Genomic DNA, 23,974 nt, shown 5'->3' with positions numbered 1-23,974 from the left:
GGGGCTTATGGGGGGATACAAAATGAATAAAGTGTAATTAATAAAAAATTTAAAAAAGAAATAAAAAAACAAAAAAATCCCTAATCTACATAATATATGTGTTTGTGTGTATACCTACAAAAACACTAGCACCACAAACATCAAGATTACAGGAATTAACAATCACTGGTAATTAATATCACTCAAAAATCAATGAACTCATTTCCCAATAAAAAGACACAGATTAAAAGAATGGATGCAAAAACAGATGCCATCATTCTGCTGCATATAAGACACACCTCCGCAACAACAGTGAAAATACAGTTACCTCAGAGAAAAGGGTTTGAAAAAGATTTTCAAAGCAAATGGACCCTGAAAAGAAGCTGGACTAGCCATTCTAATATCTATTAAAATAGATTTTCAACCAAAATTAAAAAAAAATATGTAAAGGACACTTTATACTCATCAAAAGAAAAAGCCACCATGATGTTATTTCAGTTCTGAATATCTATTTCCCAAATGCAAGGACACTCACTTTTATAAAATAAACATTACTAAAACATAAATCACACATCAAACTCCACACATTACTAGTAGGAGACTTCAACACCTTACACTCACCAATGGACAAAAACTACACAGAGAAATAAAAAAAAACTAACAGATGTCATGAATCAAATGGACTTAACAGATATCTACAGAATTTTTCACCCAAAGACAAAAGAGTATACCTTCTGCTCAGCACCTCATGAACCTTCTCCAAAACTGACTCAGACACAAAGCAATTCTCAACACATACAGGAAAATTGAAACAATCCCTGCATCTTATCAGACCACCACAGATGAAAACTAGACTTCAATATCAACAAAAACAACAGTAAGCCTACAAACTCATGGAAACTGTACAAGTCTCTACTCAATGACCACTGGGTCAAGAAAGAACTAAAGAAAAAAAATGAAAAATTTCTAGAATTTAATGAAAATGAAGGCACAGTATACCCAAAATTATGGAAAAAAATAAAAGTAATGCTAACAGTAAAGTTCATAGCACTAAGTGCCTTCAAAAAGAAATTAGAGAGAGCTCATACTAGCAATTTAAAACCATACCTGAAAGCTCTACAACAACAACAAACAAACAATAAAAAAAAAAAAACATACACACCCAAGAGAAGTAATTGGCAGGAAAGAACCAAACTCCGGACTGAAAGAATTAAATTAGAAACAAAGAGTACAATACAAAGAATCAATAAAACCAAGAGCTGGTTGTTTAAGAAAATCAATATGATAGACAAACCTTAGCCAAACTAACTGAAAGCAGAGAGAGAATATCCAAATTAACAAAATCAGACATGAAAAGGGGTGATAAAAACACACACCTAGAAAATCCACTGAATCACTAGGACTTACTTCAAAAACATGTACTCCACAAATTTAGAAAACCTAAAAGTAATAAACAATTTTCCTGACAGATACTACTAACTAAAGTTAAATCATAATCAGTTAAACAACCTAAATAGACCTATAACCCCTAAGGATATAGAAGCAGTCTTTAAAAGTCTCCCAACTAAAAACAAAAAAACCAAAACAACAACAAACAAAAACAAAAACAAATAAAAATCATAGGGCCAGATGGTTGTAGTTCAGATTTCTATCACACTTTAAAATAAGAGCTAATACCAATACTCCTCAAACTATTCCACAAAATCGAAACAGAAAAAATGCTGTCAAAATCATTTTATGAGGGCACATTTACCCTGATATTTAATCCACACAAAGACTCAACCAAGAAATAAAATTTCAGACTAGTTTTCCTTATGAACATTTTTTTCAAAAATATTCAATGTAATTCTCGTAAACTGAATCCAAGAACACATCAAAAACACCATCTACCATGATAAAATAGTATTCATCCCAGAGATTCCGGGATGGTTCAACATAGGAAAATTCATCAATGTAATCTAGCATATAAATAAATTAAAAGAAAGCACACACACACACACACACACACACAAGATCATCTCATTAGAGGGTGAGAGGCCTTTAACAAAATCTAGCACCTGTTATGATAAAAGTCTTGGAAATATCAGAGATATAAGATTCATACCTAGTACAATAAAGGCAATACACAACAAGCCTATAGCCAACATCAAATTATATGGTAGATATGTAAAACAATTCCACTAAAATCAGGGGTAAGACAAAGCTGTCCAGTTTCTCCATATCTATTTAATATATTACTGTAAATTTTAGCTAGAGTAATAAGAGATCTCTATATCAGACAAAGGACTAATATTTTAAATACATAATATTTAAAATACATAAAGAACTTAAGAAATTAAACACCAACAAACCAAATAACCCAGTTAAAAAATGGTGTCAGAGCTGGTCAGAGCTAAACAGAATTCTCAACACAGGAATATCTAATGGCTGAGATGCACTTAAATAAATGTTCAACATTCTTAGTCATCAAGGAAATGCAAATCAAAATGATTCTGAAATTCTATCTCATACCTGTTAGAATGGCTAAGACCAAAAACTCAATATGGAGTCCCTTTTCCCCATATGATCATGACAGCATAGGCTCTCCAGTACTTGGAGCAAGCTTTACACTCCTACATTGTTGGTAGGAGTGCAAACATGTACAACCACTGTGGAAATCAATCTTGAGTTTTCTCAGAAAATTGGGAATAGTGCTACCTCAAGACCCAGGTATAACACTTTTGAGCATATTCACAAAAGACGCTCCACCATACCCAAAGGAGACTTGCTCAACTAGGTTCACAACAACTTTATTCATAACAGCCAAAAACTGGAAGCAAACTAGGCGTCCTTCAACTAAAGAATAAAAAAAAAAGTGGTACATTCACCCAATGGAATATTACACAGCTATTAAATACAAAGACATCATGCAATTGCAGACAAATGGATGGAACTGGAAAAGATCACCCTGAGTGAAGTAACCCACACCCAGAAAAACATACATGGTATATACTCACTTACAAGTGGATATTAACCATCAAGTACAGTTTACCCATGCTGTAATCCATAGACCCAAAGAAACCTAGGAGGTCCCAAGGAAGAATGTTTGAATCTCACTCAGAAGAGGAAATAAAATATACATCTAAAGTAGGTGGAGGTAGGGTACTGGGTGGGAGAGAAGGTAGATAGAGTAATGGGAGTAGGAATTGTGTTTTGTCAGAGCTCTGGCAGGAGGAGAAAGACCAGGAGAGAGAACAGACATTGCTGGAGGTCATTTCTGGGGCAAAGGAGGCTTCTGGGAGTCTATGGGTGTGACCCTAGTAGAGACTTCTAGCAGCAGGGGTTAAGAAGCCTGAAGTTGCCACCTCCTGTAGCCAGGTAGGACGTCCAGTGGAGGGAGAGGGACATCAACCCACCCATAAAACCTTCGAACCAGAATTTATCTTGCCTACTAGAAGTGTAACGGACTAGGGGAGGGGCATGGGAGGAGAAGAGGAAGGGAGGGAGAGGGAAGGGATAAGGAAGGGGGCTACAGCTGGGGTACAAAGTGTACCCCAAATTTATTACAAGTTGTAATAAATAAAAATATATTAAAAAATAAAAATAAAAAGAAATAGACTTGAGGGAACGGCCAACCAACAACTAGCCCAACCTGAGACCCACCTCAAAGGAGAGAGCCAGTTCTTATCCCTATTAATGATACTCTGCTATGCTTGCAGACAGGAGCCTGTCATCTTCATAGAGGCTTCATCCAGCAGCTGATAAAAACAGACGCAGAGACCCATAGCCCGACAGTGGGCAGAGTTGGGGAATTCTGTGGAAGACTGGGAAGAAGTATAGAGGAAGCTGGAGGGGAAAGGGACACCACAAGAAGACCTATGATGTAAACTAACCTGGACCCACTGTGGCTCACAGAGACTGAACCGCTAATCGAAGAGCATGCATGGGCTACACTTGCTACACTGCTGGGACTTGATGTACCAGGGTCTGGTGTGGTACACAAGGGTGCCCTCTTTTTCTCTTGAGAAGGAGAGGAGGAAATGGGGGGAGGAGTGTGTGAGTATGGGACTGGGAAGTGAGGAGGGCATTGGCTGGGATGAGACTGCAAAGTAATTAAATAAGTAAAATAAAAAATAAATTAAATATGAAATGAATCATGGGAAATGTATTACACGATATAGAAATTAATTATTACATTAAAAAGGTATCTGTATTTTAGTTGTGGGAAAAGATGAACTACAGTACAGCTTTATAACAATTGGTATTTCTTATAAAAGAGCAGAAATTTCTTAGAAGAAACTTTAAGAAGGTTCAAGAGATTTTTTTTTTTCCTTTAAAGGTGACTTTTAAAGAAACACAAGTCAAAACCAATGCAAAGCTTGATTCAATATTGTCAAAGAAAAAGTTTGGCTGTTGGAGGATAGATTCTACATCCATCCATTTGTAGAATAATGACAGAAACATCAAGAGGCTCAAGATGGAAAGCGCCTCAGCTTTCAGTCCTATCAGGATCTCTTCATGATCTCAAATCTGGACCTCTGGGCTTTGCTCTTTCTTTTGTTCTCACAGATCTAAGAGAGAAAAAAAAATCTCTAAATTATCCAGAAGCACATCCATGTCATTAAGACATTAAAGTGAAAAAAAGTATATCTTAGCTTAAATTTATTCCATTATTATATTTTAGAAGAACATCACAAGTCAACTCTGATACAGTCACACTCAGATGCAAATTTTATTCTTGAATATTGACAAAAATCTAATACTGAATGAGTTATAACATGGCTCCTGCTCAGAGTAGAAACAAGAAAGCAGCTGACATGAATGTAGTCATGGAAAACACATGGTGTGAATGCTTACGGACACAAAAGCCAGGACATCAAATGATATTACTGATAAGATATATGGGAGGAATGTTGTCATTGGAAGTTGAATATCATTCCCTCTAATGGTTTTAAAGGTACCAGTGTTCTAGTTAACTAAATATGGGCGGACAAATAATACTCCCTGCCAAAATTATATGTCTTTGTTTATGAAATCACACTGTGTTCTCTGATTTTTCATTTGCATATCTATTTTTACTGTACATATTTTAAATCCAAAGAAACTCCCTTCCTTTATATAACACATTTGTGACAGTAATTAAACATTGATAAATATTCTGTAAACATTCCATGTGTGTTGATTGCCTCATTTTGTTAATACATAGAAAATACTTTATATGAAAATAAAACTATATGATTTGAATATATCTCTCATTGTTTAAACCTGAATGTCTCTCAGAAGACTACCCTGAAATGTTCATTTCCCCCCTGTAGTGCTCTGATCCAGGCTAGGAGGTCTGTAGGAAGGAAGGCCTGGTTCTGAACCTGGTCTGTTTTTTGTTTCTTCCAGGGTATGAGTGGCACTACTGTGTGCTTCCATCAACATCCCCATAGACAGGGCTTCCACTGCCTTCCTGAAATTATTTCTGTCAAGTGTCATGCCATCCAGTCACAAAAATAACTCATGAAATTAGAAAGCTAAACATGTACGCACATATGTATGTACACACATATGTAAAGGCATGTTTATGCACACATATATTTGTTTGTACACATATCTGTGAGGCAATCATAAATTAACATGATTCTATATTCTACAGCAGAGATTTATTCAAAGTAACATGTATTATTAAAATTATTCTGAAAGAAATGATCTAATCAGCTGGCTTGAGAAATTTTAAAATAAATTGTATTAAAAACATAACTTTAGAGCCAAGCATGGTAGTGTATGCCTTTAATCCTAGAGTCTGGGTAAGAGAGATCTCCAGCATTTACTGCCTTATACACATAGCAAATACCAGGCCAGCCATAACTACCTAGTGAGACCTAGTCTAAAAGAACAAACAAAAACCAAAACAACATACCACCTTAGACTAATTCCAGATCTCAACAATGAGATGGAACACACACACACACACACACACACACACACACACACACCCATTTAATATTTAGTGCTTTACACTTAATTTACCATAGATATTTTTCTTGTGTGAATCTTTACAATTTATCAAAAACAGGTTTTGCAAACATAATTTAGAAAATAGCAGTAGCTGATGAAAAGATATTTGATACAACAATCTATATAGCAATCAATATTCTTAAATGCTATAACTTTTACTACAGTAATATTATTATTATTATTATTATTATTATTATTATTATTATTATTTATAATTTATTCAGTTTGTATTCAGGTTGTAGCTCCCTCCCTCATCTCCTCCCAGCCCTAACCACCTCCCTCTTTCTCCCCTATTCCTCTTTCCCATTCCACTGATAGAGGAAGTCCTCTTCCCCTACTGCCTAACCCTAGCCTTTCAGGTCCCATCAGGATTGCCTAAATCCTCTTCCTTTGTGGGCTGTGTTTTAATGTAATTCCATCTACCTTAATTTTAAAATGATCTAGAAAATTTTATCAACCCATACTAACATATTTTCTTGCATGTTCCTCATAGATAATGTTCAGTTTATGTGCTTTTGAAATGACACATGTGTGACAATTACTGACAACCACGCTAATTAATTAAACGTTTTTTTAGACCTTCTGTTAATGGTCAGACTAACAGTGGGCTTGTTAATCCTACTGATGTGCAGATAAAGACCATTGATCCATAATATGGTCAAACTAAAGCAGGCTCCATTCTTGTACAAGAAAGTCGATTGGCTATTGTCTTCCCAAAGGTGGAGCGCAAAAAAGATCAGGGCCTAGCCTTTTTTTAGGGCAAAACAACAGAGGTGAAATTATGAAACTTAAAGAACCTGAAGCTTATATATTTTCAGCACAATAAGAAGCATTTTTAAGTCTATAATTAGAAGACAGCCAAAGGAAATTAATTTTTTTGAATTTGTGACTATGCTTTACCAAGGCTAGATTAATAACTAATGAAAACTCCATTGATTAGTATTAGAACTGTGAATTTTAGGGGCCTTAATATGACAATAATATAGCTATAAGAAAAGAAATCTGGAACTTTTCTCATTTTCACATGCCTTAATTAAATTTCTTACACCTTTACAACTTGCTTTTAAACACACTAAAAACCCACCTTCTTAGGCCCTTATAACTTGCACTTACATATCTTAAATCCTTTCTTAGTACCTCATAATTTACATTTACTTCAAACCTTTTCTTTCTATCCAGTCATTTACCATGAGATATAAGTAGCTGACTACTGAATGCAGTCATTGCAAAGCAAGCTCCTTGAAATAAAAGAATAGTAAAAGATAAAAAAGTGATATTGAAACCTGTTTTATGAGTTGATTTCTTTCAGACTCTGCCAGCCAGGCAGTCTGTGTCTGCCCCCATCTTCCTTTTTTTTTTTTTTTTTTTTTTTTTTTTAAGGAGGCCTAGCAGCTTCAGAAAAAAGTGAAGCCTGAATTTTTACATATGAAATGAATTCATCAGGCATCTGCAGCCTTGGGGTAGGATCTGGTTTGCTTTCTGCTGCTAACATGAAGCTACAGTTAGCTGTCAGCAGTATCAGAGATACAAGAAGGATAAATTATAACACAAAGTATGATTTGTCTGGTGTGTGTATCAATTAATATGACAGGGATTTATCAATTACCTATTCAGATATCCTAGGCAGCTGTTTCAATGGCTTTGTTGCAGGGAAAGAGGTTTTAAGTTTTCAGCTGCCAAATAGGACAGCATTACATCTTCAGCTGCAGCACAGAACCAGACTGACCTTTCGCTGTCAGACCCAGCAGGTCTGAGAGACTCTCCTATGGAGGAGGACTTTGAGAAAACTGGCCTGCTGTACTAAGGCAGAGTGGGGCAGCCAGCCCACCAGTGTCCACAGTTTGTGCAGAGCCCTGGATATGGGTGAGGCATGAGGCAGTTCTTTGCCTAATGGTTACCATTACCATAATCCAGGTGGAGTCATCAGCACCCCATTGTTTTCTTTGGAGACCTCAGAGTTGCTTCTAGAAGCTGGCATTTTTGTCCCTCCTGAGAAGCTTTATCTTTCTTTCTTTCTTTCTTTCTTTCTTTCTTTCTTTTTTTTTTTTTTGTACATTACAGAAGCAATTTTTATTTCCTACCACAAGTACTCATTACAGCTGACTAGGCTTTCTATGATGTGTTCGTTTTATAAGTACAGTAGTTAAGCAGCTAAGTGATTTCTTCAAATCTTGTGCTATATTTTGCATGTGTATGTGATTTTATCCTTCATAAACATTTGGCCTGCTCATTGATCACTTCCCCCTGAGGGGGGAGCAGCCTTACCAGGCCACAGTAGAGGACAATGCAGCCACTTTTGATGAGAACTGATAGACTAAGATCAGAAAAAAGAGGAGAACCTCCCCTATCAGTGGACTTGGGGAGTGGCATGCATGCAGAAAGGGGAGGGAGGGTGGGATCGGCAGGGGAGGAGGGAGGGGCTTATGGGGGGATACAAAATGAATAAAGTGTAACTAATAAAAAAAATAATAAAAGATTTAAAAAAAATAAAAAATAAAAGATGAAATCTATGTCTTCAAAACACATACACATGCTGAGCACTACATCATAGGTAATCTCTTCTTTTTTTCTTTTTATCAGTTACATTTTATTAACTCTGTATCCCAGCTGTATCCTGCTCCCTCATTACCTCCCAATTCCACCCTCCCTCCCTCATCTCCACCATGCCCCTTTCCAAGTCCACTGATGGGGGGGGGACATCCTCCCCATTCATCCCATCCTGTTTTATCAGGTATCTTCAAAACTGGCTGCAAAACCCTCCTGTGTGGCCTAACAGGACTGCTCCTCCCTTGAGGGGTGGGGAGGTCAAAAGAGCCAGCCATTGAGTTCCTGTTAGAAACAGTCCTTGTTCCCCTCACTATGGGAAACCAATTGGTTAGTGAGCTACCACAGGCTACATATGAGCAGAGGTTCTAGGTTATATCCATACATGGTCCTTGGATGAATGTCAGTCACAGAAAAGACCACTGTGCCCAAATATATTTGGTCCTTGTGGAGCTCCTATATTTTCCCCATCATACTAACTCCCCTTCTTTCATATGATTCACTCTGCCGAAGGTTTGGTCATGAGTCTTTGTATCTGCTTTGAAAACACTGCTAGTTAGAGTCTTTCAGATGCCCTCAGTAGACTCCTGTCATATGTTCAATGCACATCCCATCTGTCTTTCTAAAGGAGGATTGATCATCTTACCCCATGTTCACTCTCTTGATTATCTTTTTTAGGTGTATAGATTTCATTATGTTTATCATATCTTATAGGTCTATATAAGTGAGTATATACCGTGTTTGTCTTTCTCCTTCTGGGATATTTCACTCAAGATGATCTTTTCTAGGTCCCACCATTTGCCTGCAAATTTCATGATTTCCTCCTTTTTGATTGCTGAGTAGTATTCCATTGTGTAAAAATACCACAATTTCTGTATTCATTCCTCCATTGATGGACATCTGGGTTGTTTCCAGGTTCTGGCTATTACAAATAAAGCTACTATAAACATGGTTGAGCAAGTATCCCCTTTGTGTACTTGAGCAAACTTTGGATATATACCTAGCAGTGGTATAGCTGGATCTTGAGGAAGCACTAGTCTTAATTGTCTGAGAAAGCGCCAGATAGATTTCCAAAGTGGTTGTACCAGTTTACATTCCCACCAGCAGTGGAGGAGGGTTCCCCTTTCTCCACAACCTCTCCAGCATGTGTTGTCACTTGAGTTTTTCATCTTGGCCATTCTGATGGGTGTGAGCTGAAATCTCAGGGTCGTTTTGATTTACATTTCCCTGATGGCTAATGAGGTTGAGCATTTCTTTAAGTGTTTCTCTGACATTAGATATTCCTCTGTCAAGAATTCTCTGTTTAGCTCTGTTCCCCATTTTTTAAGTGGATTACTTGGTTTGCTGCTTTTCAGGTTCTTTAGTTCTTTGTATATACTGGATATTAGTCCTCTGTCAGATAAAGGGTTAGTGAAGATTCTTCCCCAATCTGTAGGCAGTCGTTTTGTTTTGATGAAGGTATCCTTTACTTTACAGAAGATTTTTGGTTTCATGAGGTCCCATTTACTGACTGTTGCTCTTAGAGCCTGTACTGTTGGTGTTCTGGTCAGGAAGTTGTCTCCTGTGCCAATGAGTTCTAGGCTCTTCCCCACTTTTTCTTATAACAGATTTAGAGTATCCGGTTTTATGTTGAGGTCTTTGATCGACTTGGACTTTAGTTTTGTGCAGGGTGATAAATATGGATCTATTTTCATTTTTCTACACGTAGACATCCAGTTGGACCAGCACCATTTGTTGAAGATGCTGTCTTTTTTCCATTGAATGGTTTTGGCTGCTTTGTCAAAAATCGAGTATTCATAGGTGTGTGAGTTTATTTCTGGGTCTTCTATGGGTTCCATTGATCCTCCTTTCTGTTTTTATGCCAATAAAATGCAGTTTTTATTACTATTGCTCAGTAGTACAGCTTGAGATCGGGGATGGAGATACCTCCAGATGATCTGTTGTTGTAGAGAATTGTTTTGGAGATTCTGGGTTTTATGTTTCTCCATATGAAGCTGAGAATCTTTTTTTTCAAGGTCTGTAAAGAATTGAGTTGGTACTTTGTTGGGAATTGTGTTGAATCTGTAGATTGCTTTTGACAGGATGGCCATTTTCACAATGTTAATCCTACCAATCCATGAGCACAGGAGATCTTTCCATCTTCTGAGATCTTCAATTTCTTTCTTCAGAGACTTGAAGTTTTTCTCTAACAGGTCTTTCACTTGCTTGGTTAGTGTCACCCCAAGGTACTTTATGTTATCAGTAGCTATTGTGAAGGGTGTTATTTCCCTAATTTCTTTCTCAGCCATTTTGTCTTTGACATACAGGAGGGCTTCTGATTTTTTTGAGTTGATTTTGTGTTCTGCCACTTTGCTGAAGGTGTTTATCAACTAGAGGAGTTCTCTGGTTGAAATTTTGGGGTCACTCATATATACTATCATATCATCTGCAAATAGTGACACTTTGACCTCTTCCTTTCCGATTTGTATCCCCTTGATCTCCTTTAGTTGTCTCATTGCTCTGGCTAGGACTTCAAGTACTATGTTGAAGAAGTATGGAAAGAGTGGGCAGCCTTGTCTTGTCCCTGATTTCAGTGGGATTGATTTAAGTTTCTCTCCATTGAGTTTGATGTTGGCTATAGGCTTGCTGTATATTGACTTTACTATGTTTAGATGTGTGCCTTGTATCCCTGATCTCTCCAAGACTTCAAACATGAATGGGTGTTGGACTTTGTCATATGCTTTTTCAGCATCTAAGGAGATGATCATGTGGTTTTTCTCCTTCAGTTTGTTTATGTGGTGGATTACATTCATAGATTTCTGTATGTTGAACCACCCTTGCATGCTTGGGATGAAGCTTACTTGGTCATGGTGGATGATATCTTTGATGTGTTCTTGGAATCGGTTTGCAAGTATTTTATTGAGTATTTTTGCGTCAATGTTCATAAGAGAGATAGGTCTGAAGTTTTTTTTTTTTTTTTTGGGTCTTTGTGTGGTTTAGGTATCAGGATGAATGTCGCTTCATAGAATGAGTTTTGTAATGTACCTTCTGTTTCTATTTTGTGGAATAGTTTGAGGAGAATTGGTGTGAGCACTTCTTTGAAGGTCTGGTAGAATTCTGCACTGAAACCATCTAGCCCAGATGGTTTTGGAGTCTGGCCCAGACTGTGAATGACTGCTTCAATTTTCTTGGGGGTTATAGGGCTATTCAGTCTTTCTACCTGATCTTGACTTAATGTTGGAAGATGGAATCTATCAAGAAAATTGTCCATTTCATTTAGGTTTTAAAATTTTGTGGCATATAGTCTTTTGTAGTATGACCTAATGATTGTTTGAATTTCCTCAGTGTCTGTAGTTATGTCACCCTTTTCCTTTCTGATTTTGCTGATTTGGATAGATTCTCTCTGCTTTTTAGTTAGTTTGGCTAAGGGTTTGTCTATCTTCTTGATTTTCTCAAAGAATCAGCTTTTTGTTTCATTGATTCTTTGAATAGTTTTATTTGTTTCTAATTGATTGATTTCAGCCCTGAGTTTGATTATTTCCAGCCATCTGCTCCTCTTGTTTTCTAGGGTTTTCAGTTGGGCCATTAAGTTCTTTGTATGTGATGCTACAAATTTTTTCTTGCAGGTACTTAGTGCTATAAATTTTCCTATGAGCACTGCTTTCAATGTGTCCCATAAATTTGGGTCTGTTGTGCCTTTTTTTTTTAAAGTATTTATTTATTTTTATTTTATGTATATTGGTGTTCTGCCTGAATGTATGTCTATGTGAGGGTGTCAGATGCTCAGGAACTGGAGTTACAGACTGTTGTGAGCTGCCATGTGGGTGCTGGGAATTGAAACCGGGTCCGCTGGAAGAATAGCCAGTGCTCTTAACCACCTAGCCATCTCTCCAGCCCGGAGAAACTTTTTCATTTACCATTTTAAATGCTATATTCAGCAGATTTCTGAAGACTTTGAGGACAATACTTTATTAAGTATATTTAATTTAAACAAACTTTCCTTGTATTTAATTACCTGATTTTTTTTAGGCTTCACTTGGAAAATATATAAGGTAGCTAAATAAAGTTTGTCCCTGTAAATTAATTACATTTATATTTAAAAAGATTATAAGCATAGTTCTGGGCATATTAAGGAATCTGTTCATTTATAAGATAACTGAGGATTAATTTACATGTCTTAATTATCGTTAACAGTTTGTAAGAAGATAGTAGTTTATATAAGGTTAGGATTAGAGCTTTATCCCAATTAAATTTGAGACCTAAAAATTTGAATTGAAGGTTCAATTAAGATTCTTTGGCACCAAGATGAAACTTCAAATTATAGAGAGATTGTGAATATTACAAGACCATAAATACAGCTCACGTAAAGACTGGAAATCTTACTTTTCTGATTCTTTCATAGTGCATTATTACAGAATATCTTATATGACTCAGCTTATCAAAATAGTTAAAGCTTAACAAAGTTAGTGAAGGCAAAGTAGCTAGACATACATTTTTAAGACACTCTCTATTAGCCTAAATAGATCTTAGGTAAGGAAAGACATTCTACAGGCTCTTTGCCAGACTGCTTAGGTCACTGTCTTGTATCATAACACCAGGATAATCCCATTATCTGCTGTTTAGAATTCGGTGCACATAGCTGCGGCCCTGTTTAATGTTTTTGTTTCTTTGTTTTTTTATGGCTATATATTAATAAAGAAATCATAATATAAAACATTTTATAAACCTAAAGTTCCATAGCTTTATAAATTTAAATATGTTTAAAGTTGTTTCTTTTTTAAAAAAAAAATCCATTTTTTTAAATTTAGTGTCTAATAACACTTTTTTAAAATTTTTTATCAATTACACTTTATTCATTTTGTATCCCCCCATAAGCCCCTCCCTCCTCCCTTCCCAAGCCCACCCTCCCTCCCCTTTCTGCATGCATGCCACTCCCCAAGTCCACTGATAGGGGAGGTTCTCCACTTCTTTCTGATCTTAGTCTATCAGTTCTCATCAAAATTGGCTGCATTGTCCTCTACCATGGCCTGGTAAGGCTGCTCCCCCTTCAAGGGGAGGTGATCAAAGAGCAGGTCAATCAGATTATGTCAGAGGCAGTCCCTCTTCCCATTACTATGTACCCCACTTGGACACTGAACTGCCATGGGCTACATCTGTGCAGGAGTTCTAGGTTATCTCCAGGAATAGTCCTTGGTTGGAGTATGAGTCTCTGGGAAGTTCCCTGTGTTCAAATTATATTGTTCTGTTGCTCTCCTTGTGGAGTTCCTGTCCCCTCCAGCTCTTACTATTTCCCACTTCTTACATAAAATTCCATTCACTCTGCCCCTCAGTTGGCCATCAGGCTCAGCATCTGCTTTGAAAGTCTATACTGCAGAGGCTTTCAGGGACCCTCTGTGGCAGGTTTCAAGGTTGTTTCCTGTTTTCTTTTTCTTCTGATGTCCATCCTCTTTGTCTTTCAGGATGGGGATTGAACATTTTAGTTAGGGTCCTCTCTTTTGCTTAGTTTGTGTAGATGTACAGATTTTAGTGGGTTTTTTCCATGTTGTATGTTTATATGAGTGAGTATATATGTCTTGTTGCTTCTGGGACAACTCACTCAGGATGATCCTTTCCAGGTCCCACCATTTACCTGCAAATTTCATAATTTCCTTATTTTTCATTGCTGAGTAATACTCCATTGTATAGATGTACCACAGTTTCTGCATCCATTCTTCAGTTGAGGGGCATCTGGGCTGTTTCCAACTTCTGGCTATTACAAATAAAGCTGCTACAAACATGGTTGAGCAAATGTCCTTTTTTTGTACTTGAGCCTCTTTTGGGTATATGCCTAGGAGTGGTATAGGTGGATTTTGAGGAAGCGCTATTCCTAGTTGTCTGAGAAAGCGCCAGATTGATTTCCAGAGTGGTTGTACCACTTTACATTCCCACCAGCAGTGGAGAAGGGTTCCCCTTTCTCCACAACCTCTCCAGCATGTGTTGTCCCTTGAGTTTTTCATCTTGGCCATTCTGATGCATTTAAGGTGAAATCTCAGGGTTGTTTTGATTTGCATTTCCCTAATGGCTAATGAGGTTGAGCATTTCTTTAAGTGCTTCTCTGCCATTCGATATTCCTCTACAGAGAATTCTCTCTTTAGCTGTGTTCCCCATTTTTTTAATTGGATTACTTGGTTTGTTGCTTTTCAGCTTGTTTAGTTCTTTATATATATATTGGATATGAGTCTTCTGTCAGATAAAGGATTAGTGAAGATTCTTTCCCAATCTGTAGGCAGTCGCTTTGTTTTGATCATGGTGTCCTTTGCTTTACAGAAGCTTTTCAATTTCATGAGATCCCATTTATTGATTGTTGCTCTGAGAGCCTGTGCTGTTGGTGTTCTGTTCAGGAAGTTTTCTCCTGTACCAATGAGTTCTAGGGTATTCCCCACTTTTTTTTTTCTAGCCGATATAATGTGTCTGGTTTTATGTTGAGGTCTTTGATCCACTTGGACTTCAGTTTTGTGCAGGGTGATAAGTATAGATCTATTTTCATTTTTCTACATGTAGACATCCAGTTGGACCAGCACCATTTGTTGAAGATGCTATCTTTTTTCCACTGTATGGTTTTGGCATCTTTGTCAAAATTCAGATGTTCGTAAGTGTGTCGGTTTATTTCTGGGTCTTCTGTTCGATTCCATTGATCCACCATTCTGTTTCTATGCCAGTACCATGCAGATTTTATAACTCTTGCTATATAGTACAGCTTGAGATCAGGGATGGAGATACCTCCAGAAGATCTTTTATTGTAGAGGATAGTTTTAGCAATTCTCGGTTTCTTGTTATTCCATACAAAGTTGAGGATTTTTCTTTCCAGGTCTGTAAAGAATTGTGTTGGCAATTTGATGGGAATTGCATTAAATCTGTAGATTGCTTTTGGTAAGATGGCCATTTTTACTATGTTAATCCTGCCAAGCCATGAGCATGGGAGATCTTTCCATCTTCTCATATCTTCCTCTAATTCTTTCTTCAGAGACTTGAAACTTTTTTCATACAAATCTTTGACTTGCTTGGTTAGGGTTACACCAAGGTACTTTATGTCATTTGTGGCTATTGTGAACGGTGTTGTTTCTCTAATTTCTTTCTCAGCCCTTTTGTCTTTTTTATACAGGAGTGCTACTGATTTTTTTGAGTTAATTTTGTATACGGCCACTTTGCTGAAGGTGTTTATCAGCTGTAGGAATTCCTTGGTAGAGTTTTTCGGGTCACTCATGTATACTATCATATCATTTGCAAATAGTGATAATTTGACTTCTTCCTTTCCCACCTGTATCCCCTTGATCTCCTTCAACTGTTTTATTGCTCTATCAAGGACTTCCAGCACTATGTTGAAGAGATATGGAGAGAGTGGGCAGCCTTGTCTTATCCCGGATTTCAGTGGGATTGCTTTAAGTTTCTCTCCATTTAGTGTGATGTTGGCAATAGGCTTGCCGTATATTGCCTTTACTATGTTTAGATATGTGCCTTGTATCCCTGTTCTCTCCAGTACTTTAAACATGAATGGATGTTGGATTTTGTCAAATGCTTTTTCAGCATCTAGGGAGATTATCATGTGTTTTGTTTTCTTTCAGTTTGTTAATATGGTGGATCACATTGATGGATTTCTGTATATTGAACCACTCCTTCATACCTGGGATGAAGCCTATTTGGTCATAGTGGATAATATCTTTGATGTGTTCTTGGATTCGGTTTGCAAGTATTTTGTTAAGTATTTTTGCATCAATGTTCATAAGGGAGATTGGCCTGAAATTCTCTTTCTTTGTTGAGTCTTTGTGAGGTTTAGGTACCAAGGTGACTGTGACTTCATAGAATGAGTTTGGTAATGTTCCTTCTGTTTCTATTTTGTGGAATAGTTTGAAGAGAATTGAAGTTAGCTCTTCTTTAAAGGTCTGGTAGAATTCTGCTGAAGCCATCTGGTCCTGGGCTTTTTTTGGATGGGAGCCTTTTGATGACTGCTTCTATTTCTTTGGGGGATATAGGACTATTTAATTGATTTACCTGGTCCTGATTCAGCTTTGGTAAGTCAAATCGATCAAGAAAATTGCCCATTTCACTTAGATTTTCAAATTTTGTTGAGTATAGACTTTTGAAGTAAGTTCTAATGATTGTTTGGATTTCCTCAGTGTCTGTAGTTATGTCCCCCTTTTCATTTCTGATTTTGTTGATTTGGGTGGTGTCTCTCTGCCTTTTAGTTAGCTTGGCTAAGGGTTTGTCGATCTTGTTGATTTTCTCAAAGAACCAGCTCTTGGTTTCATTGATTCTTTGAATTTTATTTTATTTTATTATTTTTTTTTTTTTTTTTTTTTTTTGTTTCTAATTGATTGATTTCAGCCCTGAGTTTGATCATTTCCAGCCATCTACTCCTTTTTGGTGTGTCTGCTTCTTCTTTTTCTAGGGATTTTAAGTGGGCCATTAAGTTGCTTAAATGAGCTGTCTCAAATTTCTTCTTGAAGGCACTTAGTGCTATGAACTTTCCTCTTAGCACTGCTTTCATTGTGTCCCACAAGTTTGGGTATGTTGTGTCTTCATTTTCATTGTGTTCTAGAAAGGCTTTAATTTCTTTCTTTATTTCTTTCCTGACCGAGCTGTCATTTAGTAACAAGTTGTTTAGTTTCCATGTGTGTGTAGGCTTTTTGCTATTTCTGTTGTTGTTGAAGTCCAGCTTTATTCCATGGTGATCAGACAGGATACAAAGGATTATTTCAGTCTTCTTGTATCTATTGAGGCTTGCTTTGTGACCAACTATATGGTCTATTTTGGAGAAGGTTCCATGAGGTGCTGAGAAGAAGGTAAATTCTTTTGTGTTTGGGTGTAAAGTTCTGTAAATGTCTGTGAGGTCCATTTGATTCATGACCTCTGTCAGAGATACTGTTTCTTTGTTTAATTTCTGTTTTGTTGACCTGTCCTTTATTGAGAGTGGGGTGTTGAAGTCTCCCACTATTAATATGTGGGGATCTATATGTGGTTTAAATTTTATCAATGTTTCTTTTACAAATGTGGGTGCTCTTTTATTTGAGGCATAGATGTTCAGGATTGTGATGTCTTCCTGGTGGAATTTTCCCTTGATGAGTATGAAGTGTCCTTCCTCATCTCTTTTTATTAATTTTGGTTGAAAGTCTATTTTATCAGATATTAGAATGGCTACTCCTGCTTGTTTCTTGGGTCCATTTGCTTAGAAAGTCGTCTTCCAACCTTTTACCCTCAGGTAATGTCTATCTTTGTGCCTTAGGTGTGTTTTTTGTATGCAACAGATTGCTGGGTTTTGTTTAAGTATCCATTATGTTAATCTGTGTCCTTTTACTGGAGAGTTGAGTCCATTGATGTTGAGAGAGATTAATGACCAGTGGCTGTTAGATCCTTTGATATTGATGTTGGCTGTGTTCATAAGGTTGTGTGCTTGGTTGCTTTTTGTTTTGCTGTAGTAAGGTTAATTATTTCCTGTGTTTTCTTGACAGAAGCTAATTTTCTTGGGTTGTATTTTTCCTTCCAGTGTCTTCTGTAATGCTGGATTTGTGTGTAGGTATTGTTGAAATTTGTTTTTGTCATTGAATATCTTGCTTTCTCCGTCTATGAGGACTGAGAGTTTTGCTGGTATAGTAGCCTGGGCTGACATCTGTGTTCTCTTAGGTTCTGCATGTCCAGGCCCTTCTGGCTTTCATAGTTTCTGTTGAAAAGTCAGGTGTGATTCTAATGGGTTTGCCGTTATATGTTACTTGGCCTTTTTCCCTTGCAGCTTTTAGTATTTTTTCTTTGTTCTGTATACTTACTGTTTTTATTATTATGTGGTGGAAGGATTTTCTTTTCTGGTCAAATTTGTTGGGTGTTCTGTAGGCCTCATGTATCCTTATTGGCTTTTCCTTTAACTTGGGGAAATTTTCTTCAATGATTTTGTTGAAAATATTTTCTGGGCCTTGGAGAAGGGAGTCTTCTTTTTCCTCTATTCCTATTATTCTTAGGTTTTGTCGTTTCATATTGTCCTGAATTTCTTGGGCAGTCTGTGTCAGGAATTTTTTGGATTTAACATTTTCTTTGACAGATACGTTGATTTCTTCCATTGTATCTTCTACACCTGAGATTCTTTCTTCCATTTCTTGTATTCTGTTGGTTATGCTTACCTCTGTAGTTCCTGTTTTCTTCCCTAAATTCTTCCTCTCCATTATTTCCTCCATTTGTGTTTTCTTTAGTTTTTCTAGTTCTATCTTCAGGTCTTGAGTTGTTTTGTTTACTTCCTTCACCTGTCTGCTTGTATTTTCCTCTTTTTCTTTTAGTTCCTTCAACTCTGTCTCTTTTATTTCTTTCAGTGATTTAATTATTTCTTCTCTGAAGGCCACAAGCTGTTTGGCTGCATCTTCCTGTATTTCTTCACAGATGGCCCTAATCTGCTTGTCTTTATCTTCCTCCATTTCTTTAAGGATAGCCATGATCTGTTTGGTTTTATCTTCCTCTAATTCTTTACGTATTTTATTTGTTTCCTCTATTATCCTCTTCAGCAACATAGATGTAAGGTCATCTTCTTGATTTTCTATTATGCTGCATTGTTCAGGGCTGTTTGCCCCTGGATGGCTGGGTTCTGGAGATGCCATATTGCTCTGTCTTTTGTTGGTTGAGCTTTTACGCTGACCTCTACCCATTGGGCTGATTTAGGTGTTGGCTGTTAGTTTCTGTGCTTCCTGGAGTCCTGAGGTAGGGAGTATCCCCTTGGCCGGCAGATGATTTTTCCTGAAGGAGTCCTTCTCTGCTTTTTGGTTATGTCACTGTATGGCCAGTGTTTCTCAGGAGTTGCCACTGCTCACCTCAGGTTTATAGCCCTGAGTAGTAGCTGTGGTCTATGTTAGGCAGGGGGGAATCTCCTCTTACCCATAGAAGTTCTCAAGACAGCTTCCCCACTGCTGGGTTTCTTGTTATAAATTTAGTGTGCTGCTGCTCACTAAATTTCCATGTACAGTCCTCTTGAAGAACCTGCTGATTCCCTAGCTGTGGGGTTTTCTCCCAACAGGGAAACTCTGTCTATTATCCTGGGTTGCACAGTTCTGTCCGGGAAAGTGAGAGGTGCACTCAGCAAGTCTCTGGTCCAGAGGCTGATTGCTCTGCTCTTGACCTGGAGAATGTGCACCTAGGTTGAGTTGGCGTCTGGGGGCGCTGCTCTGGTCTGGAGGCTGGGTGCCTCACTCTGGACCAGAAGCTGTGTGTCCCTGTCTGGGATGGAGGCTGCAGGCACTGCTCTGGTCCAGACGCTGTGGGTGCAGCCCTCTTGAAGAACCAGGGATTCCCACAGTTTTGACAGTCTAGCTAGGGATAACTGGTTGATCCTTGGTATAGTATCTGAGGGCTGCTGTAATGGCTCTCTAGCTTTTCTAGGTCTGAGGATGCAGCTGTGTGTCCCAGTGCCCTAGGGGAACTTAATAATGGTGGCAGAGCACAGTGCTCCTGCCTGCATTAGAGCCTAGAGTCTGCCTGATTTCAGGAAGTGTTTTGGTGCTGGGTGTCCTAAGTGTTAGAGCTGATGATCTCCTCCGCTGGAGATTTCCTCCTGCCAGAGACAAGCAGTCTTTGCTTTGGGGACCGCTTTGTTCTGTCTGGGGTGACGAGTAGAACCCACAGGCACAGATGCCTGCTTTTTCCTCCACCTTTCTGGCCATTCGGAGCCTTGGCTGCTGCCTAAACTGGGTAATTTTCCCTAGTCCCTTTCGGGGTGGTGGTGTTGGCTGGGTGCTCTGAGATCAGACCAGTTGTTTCCCTCCCTGTGGGTTTGCACCTGCCAGTGAAATGCAGTCTCTGGTGCCTGGTGCCCTCGTGCCCACAGTTCTATCTGAGGCGGCAAATTAAGCCCGCAGGCAGGGCTCGGTGTAGGTGCCTGGGTCCCAGTTCTGGGTCTTTTCCAGGGGATGTCTGGGTAACCTGAGTTCGGTCCCAATGGTTTCCTGCTCCGTGGGGTTATCTCTCGACTGGGAAATCCAGTCTATGGTGTTGTGGGCCCACAGTTCAGTCTGGGACCGTGACCAGATCCCGCTGGGGTGTAGCTCTTGGCTGGCGACCAAGCGCCTGGCGGAACCGGGATCTCTTCAGAGGTTTAGCCGAGTGAGTTAAAGCTGATTGGATCCCCCACAATGGGGTATCCTCTCACCTGTGAAACACAATCACTTGTGTTTTATGGCTGCGAGTTCTAATTGCTGGTCACTGTGCCAATCCTGCTGTGCTGCTCCTCAGAATAAGAGTCCACCCGGAGCTGCCATATTGCCCCGCCCCTCGTCTAATAACACTTTAAATTTAGAAGAAAACAGGAAACAACCTAGGAACCTGCCACAGAGGGCATCTGAAAGCCTCTGCCCTGCAGACTATCAAAACAGATGCTGAGCCTGATGGCCAACTGGCAGGCAGAGTGAATGGAATTTTATGTAAGAAGTGGGAAATAACAAGAGATGGAGAGGACAGGAACTCCACAAAGAGAGCAACAGAACAAGATAATTTGAACACAGGGAACTTCCCAATGTCTTATACTCCAACCAAGGACTATTCATGGAGATAACCTAGAACCCCTGCACTAGATGACTCACTAGTTGGTTTATACCACATGGTCAACTTTAATCAAAATGGTGGTAAAGTCACATGCCACTTAATCTCTTTAACCTTAGTAAAGATGGCTGTCAGCCACATGGTTGCCTCCATTCCGATGGGAGCCATTAGCCAAGATGGAAACAAGCCACATGGTTGTTATTTACTCCAGGGAAAGCCCATTAGGCACATATCTCTTTAAGATTACTCATGTATAGATTGTTTAACTATCAACCTCCTATATACAAGTTTGAAGCTAACTCTTTGTTGCAGATTTTGTTTGTCAGTGTCCAAGTGGGTTACATAGTAATGGGAAGAAGGACTGCCTCTGACATAATTTGACTGGCCTGCTCTTTGATCAGCTCCCCCTGAGGGGGGAGCAGCCTTACCAGGCCACAGAAGAAGACAATGCAGCCATTCCTGATGTGATCTTATAGAGTAAGATCAGAAGGAAGGAGAGGAGGACCTCCCCTATCAGTGGATGTGGGGAGGAGCATGCATGCAGAAAGGGGAGGTAGGGTGGGATCGGGAGGGGAGGAGGGAGTGACTTATGGGGGATACAAAATGAATAAAGTATAATTAATAATAATAATAATAAAGAGGAAAAAAATTAAAATCTCTCAATCATGGGCTCCTGTAATATCAAAAAATAAATTAGGTACTTTTTGTTAACTTTAAAATGGAAGAAACTGTGCACAACCACACAGAATCCAGACAAGGCAAGATCAAAGCAAACAACTCGACAATAAATATCTGGGATTCATTCATAATCTTCTGGACATCTTTAAGGGACCCAAGTCTCCTCTCAGGCTCCACCCTTAGCAGCATATAATGTGTTTCCTCTATTCTCCTGCTGGGTCCATTTCGTGGTGACCACTTTTCTTAGAGGCCATAATGCAGCATTGGCATCTCCACAACTGCAGGGGTCCCTTAATGCAGCAGTGCTGCATTTTCATCAATAGCCTCCCCTGGTCTCCTGTCAGGAACTCCAGTCCTATAACACAGTACCAAGACAAACCTTCCTTCCATGATTCTTTCATGCCTTTAAAACCAATACCACCTGGGTGGCTCTTATATTACAAAGTTAGGCTGGGAGTATGAGGTACATTCTTGTATATAAACATATGGAAGTACAGCTTTAATGTCTTACTAAACAAGATTGTTTTTAAATCCCATCTTTCATAAACCTTATTTTTATGGCTTTTCTTTCAGGACAAGAATTGTCATACAAAATTTCATCCTAATCTAAAATACTTTGGACACTTATTAATGACTCACTAGTTGGTTTATACCACATGGTCAACTTTAATCAAAAGTTGTAAAGTGGTGGTAAAGTCACATGCCACTTAACCTCTTTAACCTTAGTAAAGATGGCTGTCAGCCACATGGTTGCCTCCATTCCAATGGGAGCCATTAGCCAAGATGGAAACAAGCCACATGGTTGTTATTTACTCCAGGGCAAGCCCATTAGGCACATATCTCTTTAAGATTACTCATGTATAGATTGTTTAACTATCAACCTCCTATATACAAGTTTGAAGCTAACTCTTTGTTGCAGATTTTGTTTGTTCTGTTTGGTTTTGGTTTTTTGAGATAGGGTTTATCTGTGTTCCTTGGCTGTTCTGGACTCACTTTTTAGACAAGACTGGATTCAAAATCACAGTGATCCACCTGCCTCTGCTTCCCTGAGTGCTGGGATTAAAGCTGTGTGCCACCACACCCTGTGTGTTGCATATTTTTTAAACCATGTCCAATAAACTTACAATTTTGAGATACAGAAAGTTTACAAAATAGTTTTGCAAATATTGAGATAAGGTTTATAATTTAGCAAAAGTTTTAGGCATTTGGATGAAACCAACACTCTGATCTTTTTGGCTGTCTCACTTTGTTTTCTTTTTTCTGTACAAATATCAGGTAGATCACCTGACCAAGGAAAGATTTTTTTTTTTGAAGAATCTTTTAAACAAGCATGCTTGAATCTAGAGGTGGGAGAGCAATACCCAACTCTAGAGCCAAGTTTTCAATAATGTGAGTAGTATAAAAGAGTATTTTGATATTATCCATGTCTAAAAGACATCTGAATCCCTATGAAACTGAGTTCAGTAACCACAAAACTCAGAGATAAGAAATTCTTATCTTTGGTCATTAAAGCAATCACAGCAAGAGATCGCAGTGGCTACAGCATCAGAGCCAACCTGTGGTTGTAGATCTGGCCCTGGGCAAGGAGGAGTATACAATGATGCCCAGGGTGTCATGCTGGGGAAGAATTCCCACATCATCCCAGCCTGATGGATCAGAGGCAGCCATGTCTAGAGCTTTAGCAAGAATCCTGGCTATAGAGAGAGAGGTCTGGGCTGAGAGATGAACTACGAAGTACAGCTTTTCACAGCTGTACTTATTCCCTCATTTTCTCCCATGTTTGCTTGATCCAGCTCCCACATCTGCCTGAAAGTGGAAAAGATTAACGGGGGCACAGAAACACATATAAGGGATGGTAGACAGTGGAAAAGAAATCAATAAACTCAACACAGAACGTTCATGCATTCAAAGGAGACCAATCAAAAACAAAATATGCAATGACCACCTTCATTCATACATTCAACTGGGCATGACTGATTTCTATCTCTTCTCCCAGAATCCAAGAGCCAGGTGGTGGGCAGTATGATGTCTCCCTAGTGTCCTGACTAGAAGGAGCAAACAAAACACAAACCAAGACCCAGGGGCCAAGAACTAGGTGGGACATGGGGCGTCTCACTTATGCCCTGGCCATCCACTCTTGCAGTATGCTAAACTGAAAACTCATTAGAGGGCTTGGAATGACTTCAAGGTTCACACTACCTGGGAGAGAAACTCCAGCCCCAGAGGCTTAGAGGGAAGGGTTGCACTTCAGACTTTGGTGAGGGTCTTA

Source organism: Psammomys obesus, unplaced genomic scaffold, assembly GCF_907164565.1.
Source record: "Psammomys obesus unplaced genomic scaffold, mPsaObe1.curated_primary_1811, whole genome shotgun sequence".
NCBI classification, from domain to species: domain Eukaryota; kingdom Metazoa; phylum Chordata; class Mammalia; order Rodentia; family Muridae; genus Psammomys; species Psammomys obesus.
The sequence above is the reverse complement of the archived record's forward strand: the minus strand, read 5'-3'. Positions refer to the sequence as shown.